The sequence below is a fragment of the Accipiter gentilis genome, chromosome 3 (assembly GCF_929443795.1).
Source record: "Accipiter gentilis chromosome 3, bAccGen1.1, whole genome shotgun sequence".
Lineage (NCBI taxonomy): Eukaryota > Metazoa > Chordata > Aves > Accipitriformes > Accipitridae > Astur > Astur gentilis.
Genome location: NC_064882.1, coordinates 1,857,215 through 1,874,563, shown reverse-complemented (window position 1 = coordinate 1,874,563; position 17,349 = coordinate 1,857,215). Strand labels below are relative to the sequence as shown.

Below are 17,349 nucleotides of genomic sequence, written 5' to 3'. Positions count from 1 at the left end.
AAATTTAGTACTAGTTAAGTGCATAGCACACTGAAAATAAATTTTTCCATGCTGAATCGTACTGTCTCATTGCTTATATTTCTCTGCTCATCTGTTTAGGCTGAGATTGTAAACACATTTGGGCAAAAACTAGGTTTTGCTGCGGAGCACAGTAGGCTTGTGATTCTTAACTAGGGATGTTAGACACTGTCATAGTGAAGGATCTATAATAAAACTTTAACTACAACTGTTCTCAATACTGTTGCTGAAAATGTGTCCATGGGAAAAGTTTAATAAGATTTGCTTGCGCTCTCAAATTACATTAAAAAAAAACCGAACAACTTCTATTCAATAGATTTGCTGTTAGTATGAATGCAGAGGTGTGGGTGTTCAATTTAGCAACAGAACCATATCCGTTTGTTTTACTTCAGTTAACATCGTTCATGCTGAGCACAGCTAAGAGCATAACTTCAGTTTATTCCTTCTCCTTCACCCTGACTGGATTTGATAATTCACCTGCAATTAGAGGATTAACAGGCTTCACCTGTGTAAACTCAGGGATGCACGTGACTATGCACAGATATTTCTGGGGACTCGGATTTTACTGCTCAGAAAATGACTTGGAGTAAAAGACTGTCAGAGGTTTGCTTCATTTAGGGTTTGTGGTGACCTGATCAGCTCTATGTATGTGATGGGCTTCTTCAAATGGCTTAATCTGAGATCTAAGGGTACAGATACTCATAGAATCATAGAATGGTTTGGGTTGGAAGAGACCTTAAAGATCACGTAGTTCCAGCCATCCCAGGCAGGGACACCTTCCACTAGACCAGGTTGCTCAAAGCCCCATCTAACTTGGCCTTGAACACTTCCAGGGATGGGGCATCCACAACCTCTCTGGGCAACCTGTTCCAGTGCCTCACCACCCTCACAGTGAAGAATTTTGGTATCTCTCTTCTCAAGTCACATGTATTGGTGACTGTTAATGTGGTGAGAGAAGCTGTAATATAATAAAAAGACCTTGCTGTGTATCTATCTGTCGTGGTTTAACCCCAGCCAGCAACTAAGTACCACGCAGCCGCTCACTCACTTCCCCCATCCAGTGGGATGGGGGAGGAAATCGGGAAAAAAAAGTAAAACTTCTGGGTTGAGATAAGAACGGTTTAATAGAACAGAAAAGAGGAAACTATAATGATAATGATAACACTAATAAAATGACAACAGTAGTAATAAAAGGATTGGAATGTACAAATGATGCACAGGGCAATAGCTCACCACCCGCCGACCGACACCCCGCCAGTCCCCGAGCGGTGATTCCCTGCCCCCCCCCCTTCCCAGTTCCTAAACTAGATGGGACGTCCCATGGTATGGAATACACCGTTGGCCAGTTTGGGTCAGGTGCCTTGGTTGTGTCCTGTGCCAACTTCTTGTGCCCTGGCTGGCCATGAGAAGCTGAAAAATCCTTGACTATAGTCTAAACACTACTGAGCAACAACTGAAAACATCAGTGTGTTATCAACATTCTTCGCATGCTGAACTCAAAACACAGCACTGTACCAGCTACTAGGAAGACAGTTAGCTGAAACCAGCTGAATCCCAGCTGAAACCAGGACACTATCTTCAAATGTATTTCTGAGATATTTTACAAATTACTATTGAGCTGTTAATATTTCATTGTATGGTATGTGTGCCAAGCCATTGTATACCAGAGTGGTGATATAACATTTAGAAGTGAAAATTTTCCAGTTAAATGAATACTATGCATTCAGAATATGCTGTACTAGCCATCATATGCTAGTAACTCTGATTTTACAGAATTACATCTTTAAATACAGCCTGGATACACAATTTTAGTTTCTATATAAAGTTAGGGAGATCTGTGACATTCGGTTTTGGATTTTATCTATGGAACATCTAGTATTGAATTTTGCCTCGCTATATCTATGTCAAATGTGCTAGACTGTGCCTCCAAATACAGGATATCTCCCAGGTTGGTTTTCATTTTGTAACTAGAAATTTTTATCTTCAGGGGTGGAGGAAAGGAATATCTGCTTTTATACCTTTGGGGAGGGGTTGTATGTATGAATAAAATGGCAGAGAAAGAAAAGTAAATTACAAATACACAAAAAATAAGCCATCATTTGGTTGGCCTATGATCTTTTGCTTTCCTATTCATCCTTAACTATTTTTTCCCTTGTATTTTGGGTATGCTGACATGCAGATAGGGCTTATTACCTTCTTATCTTTCCATGTAATCACTGTGTGTTTGGGTTTTTTGAATTATTGTGTTTATAGCTGTAGGCATTGGAGTCTCCAGATCTGGCAATGTGGGGTGAGCAAGGGCCATCAGGGTGCAGCTATTACTATGATTTTTTTCGTGCTTTTGAATTCTACATTTCAAGGTTTGTCAGCTTCCTCTACAAGTTGTTCTCAAGTCACCCAAGAGATGTCTGTGGACTCTCAGTCTGAACATTACTTTGTTAGTAATACATACATGAATAGGACTATGTATTTAATTACTTTACATTTCTTTGTTTTACATGAAAATTCTGCTTATGGAAATGTGTATGTATTTCTTAATAGAGCTTTTAAAATCAGGTTTACTTGAATCTCTCTTTTTCATCTATTGTATGTTCTGGTTTTATGGTAGTTCTGTAGTTTTGACCTTTATTAGCTTCCCTTGTGAACTTTCTTTCTCTGTGTATGAGCTAAGTCATAGCTCTCTGATGTTTCACTTTAATGTCTTTTTACCTGAGACCTCATTAATGTTTAATATTCATAGATGAAAAGTGAAATTTAACGTCTCCATGGATTCTAGTATATATTAAACTGACAATTTAATGTGTTTCCTTTCTGACTCCTCCCTAGACCCAAGACATTTTAAAGTTAAGGGTTTTTGAGTATTGAAATATCCAGCTAAGAGAAAAAGGGGACTAATAATATTAATCCCTGTAATTGTAACAGTCATCAGTAAAAAGTCAGTTTTTAAAGAGCAGCTACTTCATGGTGCTAGCTGAGATAATATAATTTTTTCTCTGTGTCTACATGGTAGTAATGGTCCTGTCTGTAGAGAGAATTGGCCTTTAAGGGAGCCCTGGAGTTTGCCTTAGAGCCACTGAAGCATAGCTGGATATCAGATCTGCTGGGGAACATAAGGATACCGAGTTCAGCCAAGGTAGCGCGGAGGGAATAAGAGTGTTTTATGTTTATGCATAAAGACTTAGCAAAGGCAGAACCAAGACTGTCCTGAGCTGTCAGCCAGAAGGCCTAGTGAGAGGCAGCCTGCAGGAGGACGTGAGCCTGCTGGGATGAAAGCCTCCGCAAGGGCCAGGGTTAACTGGTACCACAGCTGTGACCCAGCGGGAGGCTGGCAGGAAGGTCTGTTGTCTCAAGTCTACTGGAAAACCTGCCCTCAGAGGAAGGGGTTATGGAAATGGTCTGTCAGACCTTGCTGCAGCACCTTTTCTCAGGGGTGAGGGCCACGGACAGTGCAGTACCATTTCTCTGTCTGCCATGGTTTTTGCAGAACTTACATGGCCCTTGAGCACAGTCTTTTCATTAATCCCTCAGTGCAATGCCACAGGAGGGTCTCAAGTACCAGATGTTTAGGTATAGTAACTAACACTAACATTTTCAAGCTTAAGTGCTGACATCAGCAAGAGCTGTGGGTGCCTGTGAAAATTAAGCTGCTTAATATAAGTAAACGCAAATTTAAATACCTATCTTTGGACTTGGGGTGGGTTCTAGTTCTTAGAAGAGTAAGGGTCGTCTTTAACTCAAGTAATGAATGCACATTGGAAAAGAATTATTATCTTGCATTTTAAAGACTTTTTCAAAATCTGTGAAAGTAGTCTGTAGCAAAGGTGGACATAGATTCTTCTGCCCAGAGAACTATGATAATTAATTTTCATGTCAGTGTTGTTTTTTTTTTTTAAAAAAAGGATTTTATGTTTAAAAACTTCCCGCACAGCACATAGCTCCAGACCTATCAATTTGGTGTCTATGTACTACAGGGGAAAATAAGTCTGAGAAAACCTGAAGGTCAAATCTTTGAAGCTACGTTTGAGTTACAGTAGCTTACCCTGTTCGATGATGTGTAACCTTTAGTTCCTACCAAAAGATGGGGGACAAGGAATTAGAAATGAAAACTCAGTGTATCAGTCAAAGCTGTTCACCTTACTTTAATATGCTGTTCACATTCTGGCTGTTGATAAAATTAGATTTAACTAATCACAGTACTCCATTTAGTGAAATATACTGTGATTGGTTTTGTAATTGAAAACTATTGGCATAAAATGGAAAGGTCAGCTTAAATGGCATTAGATGGAGAAGATCATCTGTTTGTCCAATTTCAAAGTTTTTGGTTCAGAGGAAAAAAATGAGGTCATTGTTTGAATTTGAAATAGTTCATTAAAACCTCTCATAAGCCTTCCCTCCTTCCACTCCTGTTCCTATTTTACCACCTGGGGAAGAGTTTCTGTGTGTATCTGAATTCTTTAAATATGCTCTCACTGCTAGGGGGAAAATCAGCATTCGTGCAGGCACAAGCAGAAGTACATGACCTGTTAGATCATCATTCCTAGTAGTTCGGTAATTTTAAGAATATGAATCCCATTGAACTTTAGTGTCTTTTCAGGATTGTGACATAATTTAATCCTGACTGCCTTAATTATGTGTAAGCATTTCAGTCATTTTCCCACTTTAATTAAAAGAATTCACTGCTGCTTCATAAAATAGTGAGGTTGGGGTGGAAGTATGAGATATGTGAATGCACAACATGGGTATGTTAGGCTATTTTGTTGTCAGCCAGGGAGGGAAAAAGCATGTTACAATAAATAATTTAATCTTTCTTATTTTCAGGAAATAGTCACCTCGAGGCACTTATCTTATTTCTTTGTCCAGTTAGTGTTAATGTTTCTTGTTGGTTTGTTTGGGTTTTTTTAATAAGCAGTTTATACTTGCTATTCTTAGTCTTATCCAATTACTAACAAAGTAATGCTGTTCCCTTCAAAGTTTCATATACTCCCAGGGTCAGCAGCAAGAGCTGAGAAGAAGTTGAAAAAATAAAAGCGTTTAGTCTAGAGGAGAGAATAATTTTCATGTCCATGAAATGTAGCTGCTGGAAGGCAAATATGTTATTCCTGTCCCTGGTGAAAAGAACAAAGAAATAAAAGGCTTAAATTACAGCAAGTAATGCAGGTTAGATGAAAGGGGAAGTTTTCTAATTGCAAAAATAATGAAGTATTGAAATAGATTGCCTTGAGAGATTGTGCAATCTCTGCTGTTGGAGGTCTGCAAGGGCAGATTAGTTAGACACTTCAGGGAAGTGCTTTAGGCATACCCAGTCCTGATTTCAGGTGGGGCAAGATTATGTCTCAAAGGACATTCCAGATTTATTTTTATGATTCTGTGACTGATGGTTGAATTTCACACAATAAAACATGGCTTAAAACTTTCTGTAGTAGTGAATTTATTTTTGGTGTTCCAACATAAATGCGCATGACAGGGCAGCAACAAGAACTGCCATAATATCTTAGTGTTAAGATTCTGCAGAACCTCTTTGGTATAATTTAACCTGTTCTTGCAATTAACTGGATTCAGTTAAAGTGCAAAATCTATTCTCTTTTAATATGTTAAGGTTTTCATTGTATTCTTATGTTATTGTTCACTTGGTAGGAAGTAAGAGTGAAAACCTTCTCACATGAAAAGAGTATACTAAACAATGTTATTTTGTCAAATCTTCCTCAATTGACTTTATTTTTAGAGAGTTACCTATAAAAAGGTATTTGCGTGGGAATAGCTTGACTTGAAAACACTTAGAAGAAAGGAAAGGAAATTATTGTGGGAAGGGAATGAGCATGAGATTGTGAAGGGAATGAGCATGGAGTTAAGTCAGATTCAGAAAGCATGATGAGACCAACAAAAAACCCCAACCCCCAAAACCTAAACCAAATTTATTAATAGCAGGAAGAAGGGTTATAGTGCAGACTGGAAAAAAATGTATTCTAAATATAATCTAACTTTACATAGGGAAGTGAAACAGCGTCTGTAGCTCATAGCTTAGGAACTGGTTTTTTTAAAAGTAGATGACTCTTAGACTTTTCTCATGATCATCTGTGAACATGTACAACCACCAAAAATTTCAGTTCCTTTAGTTCCATCCTTCGTCACGCTGGAATCACTAGCAAGACTGCTGTTGGCCTCAGTAAACCCAGGTGAAGTTCACACAAAGCATAGAATTGTTACACTTCCAAAGACCTTGGAAGAGGTCTCCTTATCAGCTTTGTGTTGTCTTAAGGAGGCTGAACAAGAATGTAAACCTGTCATTTATGTTTAATCGGCTTTTTTTCTGTAGCAGTCTGTTGAGTTTGTTTGTAAATCTCATAGACAATGGAAATTACTATCCAATGCCCACATAGGAAAGAACTCTTCGAGAGATCAAGTGATGATACATACACTGCAGCATCAGAAGCCTGCTGATAAGAGTTGACACTTGCATTTGGGCAGATTAGTTTGATTCAAGGTCTTCTTTAAAGTGCAAGATAATAATTCTGTTCCAATGTGGGTTCATTACTTTAGTTAATTAAACAATGGGGGTTTTTTTGTTTAATCCAGTGTAACCTGAACTGCAAATTCCAGAATTGGGTATTAATGACGCATTTATTTGGTATGTTTTAATACCATTTCTTGAACTGACAGATCTTTTTGCAGGAAGAGAGACTCCTAATAGGAACAGCATTACTTTCTGTGGGTTTTATTTTGCGGAAAAGTTTCACTTTTTAATATAGATAGTCTGGAGTATTTGTAAATAGATTAGCACTATGTGACACTCAGCAAGACAGTTAAGTGTCTTCCTCCTCCATATGGGCATTGCCAAAAGCTTGAGTATTCTGCAAATCCATGCCCTTGCAACACTGTTGTGGCATGGATCAGCAAACAGCTTCAGAAATACTATTTAAACACATCAGTATTTTCCTTCTGCTGTTTGTAGAAATGTTCAGACAATTGCATAGAATAAAAAGTTACGGTATTTCACCTGCATGCAGAGGCTCTTCCATAGTACGATAATTTATCTAAAGAGATTAGAATTTAAAGCTCATTAAAACCCTGATTAAAAAATCTAATACTTTTCTTTTGTAACAATTAAAAAAATGTACTCAGAGAAGGCTATTAGCTTTTACAAATACTCTGAGGCCAAATTAAGTTTTACCTTATACTGCAGTCAAAAATATGGCATATGCTATCTCATTGCTGCAGAAACTCATTTTTTGTAGCAAATTTTTTATTTACCACTAAAACATGCCAGGTACCAAGTTTGGCTAAAGTTAGTTTCTGCATCTGACCTTTCTCTTACAATGCTTCTATTACAACAGGATATGCAAAAAAAAAAAAAAAAAAAAAAAAAAATTTTAAAAAAATCCATTTCTATTGAAAATATTGGTCAGCTTGGGTTATTTAAAAAAAGCAATAATAAATGGTAGCTATTTTTTTCTAATATTGCTGGGTCTGCTGGGTCAGTGGTATCAGATTTGCTGTAAAACTGTTATGAGCTATACCACAGAGATTTGAAGAATGTTACACTCAGGAAGAAAATAAATGTTTTTATAAATAAAAGGTGCATCAAAGGAGGAAAAAAAAATCGAAAATGCTTCTGAAATTGTTGTTGTCTCATGCAACAACAAATAAGTTGAAATTTGCTCATTAGTGATAACCTAACTGTAGTGATCATTCTGTACTGTTTATAAAATGTGTCCAGCACTCTGTGAATATTACCCAAGAGAAGATGTGCTTTTATTAAAAGAAATTCAAAGGCAAATTACTTTAGAAGTAAGTTAGCACAAGAAAATATGATTGTTAGTCATCAGTGAACAGGTATCTCAAAGTGAAAAATTATTTGCTACTGGAAACACCTAACACTTGAATCTTACAAGAAGCACTTTTTGTCTTGAGTTGGTGCAGTGGCCAATATGAAACAGCATGATTTTTATCATAGTGAAAATCTAAAGACATTATTCTAAACTTGGAAAAATGCATATATCTGAAAAGTCTATTAACAATAAGTACTATCATATGTTTCTTATTCATCCTTGCAATATTGCAAACTGCAGGTAGTAAAAAAATTAGTCAGTCTCCAACAGTAAATATATTTCTCTCTGGGTTTTTGGGGGTATTTTTTTAATTAGATTTCAAAAATTAACAAAATTACTGACAATCTAATTCTTTGTCATGGACATAGGGTTTGGTTTGGGGTTTGTTTTTTTGTTTTGTTTGGGTATTTTTTTAAATTATTTTAAGGAGAAAAGAAAGGCTGTTTATCTAAAAGAACATACTTATAATTTCCTATGACCATGTGGCACATGGCTAAAAAACTCCAGAAACCTATCATATAATAAGTTATTTCAGGAGTCACTCACAGACGTTTATATTCATCAGAAAGGTCTTACAGAGATCTTTGTTGGTTCAAAAACCAACCAATAGCCATGCTGGCAAAGATCCTGCTGAGTGTCTTCAAACCCTTTTCATGTCTTTTGATGTAAAAAATCATTTCTGAAAGAGGGAGTCATTAAAAATATGCAACATTAACACAACATCAGGTATGATTTTTTAAACTTGCCAAAAAATGAGTAGTCAAGTATGGATATGGGCTCTTCTGCAAGCTTACCCTGTTGTGTTGGCAAAGCACTCCTGAGTTGAAGGAGGAGACCTGGAGAAGCAGCACAATGTCAGCGTGTGTTTTTTAGTTCATTTAGATCTGCCATAGATGCTTATGTTACTTGAGTTTGGTTTCTTTTCACCAGTTGGAATTGAGACAACTGAAAATAAAACATTAAGAAAAGATTGGTTTCAGTGTTTTAGTTATTGAGCAAATCTGTCAGCAGCTTAGACCAGCAGGCAGAAGGAGGTAGGAGTTGCTTGCTCTTAGGAATCTTTTTTTTATTATCCCTTAAGTCTACCTACCTACCTCCTGTCCTACAGTCAGTTGAAATTGTGTCATTTAGGAAGCCAGGGTTCACTGCCAGACTTTGTAGGCCACCACTGGTATCTGGTTCAACAGATGCGGAGTCCAAACTCCTCTGGAATTCAGTGCATTTTATCCTGCGTCTGTGTACCTAGTAATACCCTCGTCCCCCTCCAAAGGGACAGAAGCGTCTGTCTTATGGGGAGAAGCTGAGGGAGCTGGGTCTGTTTAGCCCTAACAAGACAAGAGCTGGGTCTGTTTAGCCCTAACAAGACAAGGTATTTACACCCGGCATACCAGTGGGAGATGGAACCAGACCTTTCTTGGTGTTGCAGAGGGAAAGGGGAAAACGCAATGGGCACTGACTGAAATACAGGAAAAATCCATTTAGACGTACTGTGATGTGCCCAGGATAGCTACTTGGTGCTCTTCTGTCCCACTCCACTGTATTCTTCTGGGGATTTAGAATGCTTTTGCCTGTGTTACCTGAGTCATTCTTAGCAGTCAGGAAATACAAATGTCAACTTTCAGGTTGCTTCTCCTTTATAGTAGTAAGAGATGCCAGCATGTAACTCCTTGTTCATATGACAAATTAACTGAAGTTGCCCTGGTCCTTTCATTGAGGCGATAATAGATGTTTTGGAAATGTTAGATGTTAAACGAAATGAGAAACAATTTTTTAAGGATAGTTTCAACATACATCAGAGTTGCGAAGCTCAGAACTTTCCTTGGTATCACCTGATATAGTCAACATAGTAGGCACCCATGAACCCTTTTCCTGGTAACTTGTAAAATACGTGTGTTTAAAATTCTACATCCTGAATAGCAGTGCATACTGCCAGCTCTTAATCCATGAATGATGGATGTAAGACATTATCTGTGCTAGAGAAGCTGTTAGTCTTCTCATACCAAAGTATATTATTAAGCAACTGTAATTCTCCATAATTTGACATGATAAATTACAACTTTCCAGCATGGAAATGCATCCTTACAGAGTTCTCATTCACCCAGTGCTCAAGCACTCATACACTGGCTCAACAGGAAATTGTCATGTTTTTAAAACTCATGTTTTAACTTAGTTTTTTCTGCAGTTTTGTGACTTTAACAATAGAACTGTAGTGCAGCAATAACAGCTTTTATACCTGTCCATAAAAATCTCAGTAATGAAATGCTTGGGGAGCTTGGCATTTTCTAAATAACATTATTAACAGCTTTAATTTGGAGTTGATGACATGATGCTACTGAGTTGTCCATGATATTCTAGAAACTAAAAGCACAGAAAGTCTGATGTGTTTCAAAAACGGAATAACCTTGAGTCTTTCAGATGTCGCAGACTAAATCAAGTGCTGCCCTTTTTTTGATGTGCTGGGCTAATTATTTCTACTAATGTAAATGTCAGTGCAATGAACACTTATTTGCTGTGGTATAACAAATAAATGGCACAGGGAATCTGAGCATGTGAAGAAATGCATCATGTCTTCAGCTCTACTATATTGCTTCAAGTCAAGGGTTTAGAAAACATTTCAGGTTTGTATTTTTAAAAATGTTTTTAAAGTACTTTAAAGTAAAAATAAAATTAAAAGGCAGTAATTATATCTGAATGTACTCTGATTTTTTCTTCTTTTGAAAGATTCTGAGCGTTAGAGCCCTTACCACCTTCTCTTGATAGCAGTAGTCGTTTTCTACATTTTACTGAACAACCTTTGCTTTGTCCTCAGTGTATTCCAACCTAATGAGGATATCCAGATCTACGGCAGTCATTTCTCTGAAGTATGTGGGAGGGTGGCACTGTAGGATGAGGTCTCTCAAATATTCCTCTGGCTCTCTTGTCTCTCCAGTTCTCCCTGGGCATCTCTTGTATGTCCCCAAAGTGCTGCTCCAAAGGGCAGCAGTTTTGGGAGGCAGTGGCTGGCCAGCAGCGGTGCAGGGCCAAGCGAAATTGTCTGTGAATGGCATCGAGAGGTGGGCGCCCCAGTGGGCAAGGCGACTGCTGCCCACTCTCCCCTCACTCCCCCCAGCCTGCCACTGCACCCGCTGCAGCCGCTGCTCCCCTCCCAGAGGGACGGCATCCCAGAGAAGGACCCTGAGAAACATGTAGCCTGGGGGTTCACAACTGTCGGCTGATATTTTCAGGCTGTGCCTTTGCCTGCTCCGTGTATCTTTAGGAAAGATCATGGTGGATCCAAATTGCTATACTTCCATTTAAGGTCACAGGCGCTTAAGGACTGTATTGTACCTATTCGCTCTTCAAAATATCTATATGCAGATCTCGGTTATATTTGGTGGTTCAGATGTAAGATCTTTTTTGGTTTTTAGTGTAACACTGAAGAGATACAGGGAAGGAGAGACACACAGGTGATGTTCAGAGCTTAAGCATAAAGGCGTAGAGATGAGATAGTGTGATGTTTGGATTTTATACCTTTTCTGTAGGTCAGACTGCCTTATATCAAGCACATCCGTAGGGGAAATAGTATTTTGGTTTTCATCTGTAATATCCTCAGCCAGTCACTGCCCAAGAATGGATTTTGCTTGTGTGTGCAAGTGAGAGAGCACTTGCTTCGGATTTGGGTGCTGTAGTGCTAATATTTCACTTTGATGGTCTCATGCTAAAATTTAGCAGAAACAGTAAAAGGGGAAATCTTTCCAAATTAGTGGTTTTCATGACCATTCCAACTGTTGGGGAGGAAGCTTCATGAGAATGTCTGTCTTCCTATGCTTGTGATAATACCAGAAAAGAAATTTGGGAAATGGAAACGTTGTGATTTTGCAGCTGATTTATAGTAAACATACGGTGGTATATCCAGTGACACTACTCTTTAAAAAGTGTTCCTTAACTTTATTCTGCTAAAGGAATGAATTTAATTGCTCACTGGGTTCTGTTTTATTTCTTCTTTTTTTTTTTTTTTTTTTTTTTAATTATTGTCATTTGATCAGAGTAGTTGGTCTGAGTTGCTTAGAGTCCTGAGAGTTATCTGTGTTAGGAGGATGGAAAAAAAAATAGTGAATTATCTGTTTTACACAACACTGTTTACAAACACTATACAGAATCTTTTATTTCAAGAACAAGGAGAATCAGACAGTGGTTGTTTTTATTCTTCTCTTGAAACATCCCTGAAGCTGTCTAATCTCAGTACTACTTTACAACCTTTCTTTCCCATGTGCATCTTTTTCCTGAACAGGAACAAGTGCTTATGTTCTAGGTAAGATTATTTCTTAAAATTCATTAAACAATTGGAAATGGTTATGCTGATCAGCATATTATGTTTTGTTAATGCAGTATTTGATTGTATGTTGGTGTTTAGTAAAATAACCCTAGAGCTAGTAAGCAAATCCTCAGGCTCAAAGTGAATCTGTAATTATGTCGTCTTTTTTGAGAAAGGTGCATTTCCATTGATATATCATCCTCCTTTGCCTGAGTCCCCTCTAATTGTCTGCCTCCAAAGAGTGAAATTAAAAATAAATGAGTTATTCAATGGAGGCACTTGTTTCTGAGTTCGAGCTTTCAAATGTCACAGCAGAGAAGCTTCCCCCCCCTCTGAGGGATGTAATAGTCTGTGAGTGAGGTTTTGATAATTGTGCTATTTTTTGGGCTTATCATATTCTCTGTAATTGAACCAGATGTTGAGTCTTCTCTAGAGGAGAAGGATCTTCTGAGTCTGTGTAGTACTGTATCAGTCTTGCATCCCAAAAGGTTTGAGGTTAATGTGAAAATGAAATAGTAAGGCAGATGCTGTATGTAATGTTGCTGTAGGTGGGTAATGCCTTTCAGACTGAAACACTTAAAAATGTGCAACTCACAGCTGCATACTACGTGTAACAAATGGTTGGATGATAAATTGTTGTAGGATTTTTCTGACAGCCAGTCAAAATCCAGCTCTTTGTATACAGAGTGATATTTACTATTATAATAGTGCTTGAGTTCTGAGTTCTGTAGAGGCAGACTGCACTATTTGTGAGTGACTTACAGAAACGTTTTGGAGGGGAAAACCCTGAGTATGTTTCAGCTAATCAGCTGGGCTGGTTTCTCATTCCTACGTATTGATATGTCACTAAAGAACACATATAAGCATCGCTTCTATGTTAGGGTGAGGTACTGGTGGGGGCAGGCATGCCCGGGTCTTCTCCTTTTTCATACCTTGGTTTCCACTGGAAAGAAGCCCTACTGCATATGTTGGAAGGAACCATAATGTTCTGCAGTCATGCTTCCCATTTCTTTGGCCCTAGTGTATACCAAAACAGTATTGTTACCCTTGCAGTTAGAGGTATATGTAGACCTAACACTTCACACCAATCTTGCAGTGTTGCTGCTTTTTAAATACATGAGAACCCAGAATGTGCAAACAGACTCCAGAATACTTTGTCTCCTATGAGCTATGGCTCAGTAATTTGCTTAGCCACAGATTAGTAATCCTTGATAAATATTTCTTTTATGAGCTGGAACCCAAGCTTATTTGATTATTTGTTTAAATGTCTAAATCCAATTTTGTGCTGAATTGATGAGCTGTTTTATAGCATGAATTTAATCTTTTTTGGTCTGGCTGCTCATGTTACCCCTAAAATGAAGAATTCCTTTTGTTGCTGTCCTGGTTACACCTGGGATAGAGTTAATTTTCTTTCTGGTAGCTAGTATAGTATTATGGTTTAGATTCAGTATGAGAAGAATGTTGATAACACTGATGTTTTCAGTTGTTGCTAAGTAGTGTTTAGTCTAAAGTCAAGGATTTCTCAGCTTCTCCTGCCCAGCTAGCAAGAAAGCTGGAAGGGCACAAGAAGTTCGGAGAGGACAGACAGGACAGCTGACCCAAACTGGCCAACGGTGTATTCCATACCATGGGACATCATGCCCAGTATATAAACTGGGGGGAGTGGGGCCAGGGCGATCACCGCTCAGGGACTTACTGGGCATCAGTTGGTGAGTAGTGAGCAATTGCGTTGTGCATCATTTGTACATTCCAATCCTTTTATTATTACTGTTGTCATTTTATTAGTGTTATCATTGTCATTATTAGTTTCTTCTTTTCTGTTCTATTAGACTGTTCTTATCTCAACCCATGAGTTTTACTTCTTTTCCCAATTTTCTCCCACATTCCCATGCCGGGGGGGGAGGGGGGGGTGGGGAAGTGAGTGAGCAGCTGTGTGGGGCTTTGTTGCTGGCTGGGGTTAAACCACGACAGTTGCCTTCTTTAGCATTTCTGCCTATGTGGTGTGGTAAATTCTATTTGAGTTTAGCCCATCAGCTTACGGTTAAACATGTGTTCAGCAAAAACTCTGAATCAGGATCTGTTAGCACATTCGATCTTGTGAAGTGACTTCATATTCACCTACTCAGAACTTGTCTTTCTGAGATTGACTGTAGAGGTTGGGATGTGGTTTCTGGGCTTTTTTGTGCATACTTACAAGTAGCAACACTATCTTGGTTATTATTATCTAGCCATTACATCAGATACTCATAGCCTGTGTTTAACAAAACCAGAGTTTGTTCTAGTTTGATGCAAAATAGTGTAAATTAACAATGTATCCTTTTGGATAACCGAGTTGGATAACTGAGAAAAAAAAGTAGAAAGTATGTAGGGAGAAGGCAAAGCTAGAATAAGACTATTAAATTATTTTTCGCCCTTTTTTTTTTCCTTATCCTTCCTTTGCTTACTTGCCAGCTAGAGATGTTTTAGAACTGGGGGCTCTTCCAGTCGTCATCTGGAAGAAGGAGGCATGTGAGTATACTTAGACAGAGTTTTACAATGGAGCCTTTTAGCTGTTTTAAAACATTCCAGAAACTGTGTTTTAAGGTCTTCAAAATGCAATTTGTTTACCCTCAGGCAGAAATGAAATGGAGGAACCAGTTTTCTCAAGTGCTTTTGTATCTTGTTAAGCAATATAGTAACATCAAAAAAGAAAACAAAAGTTCTTTCAGTTGAGGGACTGAAGGCAGTTTTGATTTCTTCAGAGCTGTAGAATTTTCACTGCAAAACTCTTGCTTTCCATAGAGTTTGGCTGTGAAACTCTGCATCCCTTCCTAAGCCCTCTTTCATGCTCACTGCAGAAGTAAAACTAGTGTGTACACAGGGTGAATTTCATGAAGTCCAGTCCCTCTAATGGCCACAATGTTCACTCCTCATTGAGATTATGCTGTCTGAATACCACTCTTAGGAAGCTACTTGCAAGGGCACTGTATTTAATTCCCTACTACACTGAAAGAATATTAGAGCTAAAAAATCACCATGGTATTGATTTCTCTTAACAGTATGTATTTTGATGGGAGACAGTTAAGGGATTTATTTAAAAAAAAACACCAACCCAACAATCCAAACAAAACCCTCAGTCATTAAACAGGGACTTACGATGGCACCAAGATGATGTTTTTGGATTTGTTTGTTTCCCATTTCCTCTTAGGGCAATGTAACCCTTCCAAAACATGAGCCACAGCAAGACATCAGTTAGCTTTGTGTGTATCACACGGTATTTGGATTTATATTTATCCTTTTGCTAGATTAATTTTAGTGAATGTATTTATTTAACTATATTATGCTTGCAAGAGGGCCCCCTGGTACATTAGACTTGTAAATGTTATCAGGTAAAGTACCTACAAGTAATTAATATTTTCTAGAGTAATGGCATCAAAATGCAAATAGGCAACAGGCAACCTGCTGCAAACTCTGCTACTTGGCTTTCTTTCAGTGTGCTGCAAACTTGCCTTTTAAATAACTATTTTTAGGGAAATAAGATAGCATAGGTATATAGGGTCACAAAAATAAAGTTTATCCTGGTTTTGATAGTTTTGGTAGTCTTGAATTTTTGGGACCAAGTGGTTTACACTAGCTGTACTCATATCAACAAGGAATAGAAGCTTAATTGAAGCCAGTCTGTCTGGGCCTAACTTTATAGAGCCAATTAGTGCTTTGGAGCGGATGATTTTAGGAATTTGGGCTCAAGAGTCATGGTTAACTTTGTTGCCGCCTGCGTTCTACCTTACGCTTCTGATTTTAAGAAACAAGCTATTTCATACTACTATTAGAACATTAGCATTATTTGAACTCTGTAATTATTGAAATTAATGAGTTCATTTCAAGGACATGAAAGGTTAGATATTTTGATAAGATGAAATAGTCTTATCAGGGTATCTTCAATTCTTCTTCAGTTCTTCCAGGTGTGAACCTCTGACCTTTATTATATTAAAACATGACAACAGAGTGTTTTCTTGGAAAATATCTGCAAAAGTTGTAATAGAGGAATAAACACAGAGTTGTAATAGAGGAATAAACACAGGCTGGATTGCATTTTGGTGATATGTAACATAAGTTGCCTTTAATATTAAAACTAAAAAAAGTAGGTAATGGTAGCAGAATGTGATGGATTTTTCTCAGTAACTCAGAAATTTGTTGGAGAACACTGAGCTCACAACACTTTGCCCTGAATATCCAACATTCTCAGAAATATCAGCTGGCCCAAAGCAGAGGTTTTCTGCATGGATCTTTGTCAGCCAGGATTTCTGGCATCCTTTGCTTGAGGGTAACCAGCCATGCCTGGCATTCCTCACTTCTTGCTTACAACTCTGAAAGCCATCAAACCCCAGTTTTAAGGATGGCTTAGCTACTAGATCCACACCGTGCAGCTTGGCAAATATTTGTCTGTCCTAAAAAGAGAAACCCTAACTGAAAAGGCTGGGACAACTTCACTTGGAGCCACTGAGTATCATCCAGTATTGTGCTGCCAGTAATGTAAAATGAGTAAGAGAAGATGGGTGAGTCCAATGTTCATTGGGTTTACATACTTCATACAAGAAGTTCAGAGCATCGCTCTTACATATGCGTAAGATTTTTGTAGAGCTTTCAGTATTTCCTAGTAGAAGGCTGACCAAATGTTGCTTCCGTGGAACTGCTTTTCAAATGTGTTTTCACCTACCCTTTGATAACAACATTTGTAACATGGATTATACGTATGCGCTTTGTTCTGGACAATTTACTGGTTCAAGCCTAGAATTAACAGAACTAGAGTTTTCATGTTACTCCTAAGCAGCAATGAATTGCTTCTTCACTTTCTTCAGCACAGATACAGTAGATCATCTTCTCTGCTTATCAAAATTTTCTCTGCTTCTTTCACCTCATATTTTGTTAATTAACCATTTTAAAAAAGGCTGACTTAATTTGAAACCTTCTGCAACTTTGTACTACTTCCTACGGATCTAAATTTTGTGTACTTATAATGTGCTTCTAATGGTACTTTACTATTTTATTTTTTATAAAATACCAGTATTTGGCAGAAAGAATGAGAAAAAAGAAAAGCTCTAGAAAGATAAATTTGCTAAGAAGCAAAAAGCAGTTCTTCGATTTACTCAGGAATTTGGAGTCTGGAAAGGAGAAGTCAACTTACCAACTGCGTGTTGCATGGGGGATTTTTGCTGGGTATTTTTGGGGGAG

General features: G+C 38.0%; 1 protein-coding gene across 1 annotated transcript in view; it reads left to right on the top strand.

The window, feature by feature from the left end:
• GALNTL6 (polypeptide N-acetylgalactosaminyltransferase like 6) overlaps positions 1-17,349 on the top strand; it is a 505,186-nt gene that overhangs the window by 158,147 nt on the left and 329,690 nt on the right. The window lies entirely within an intron of this gene.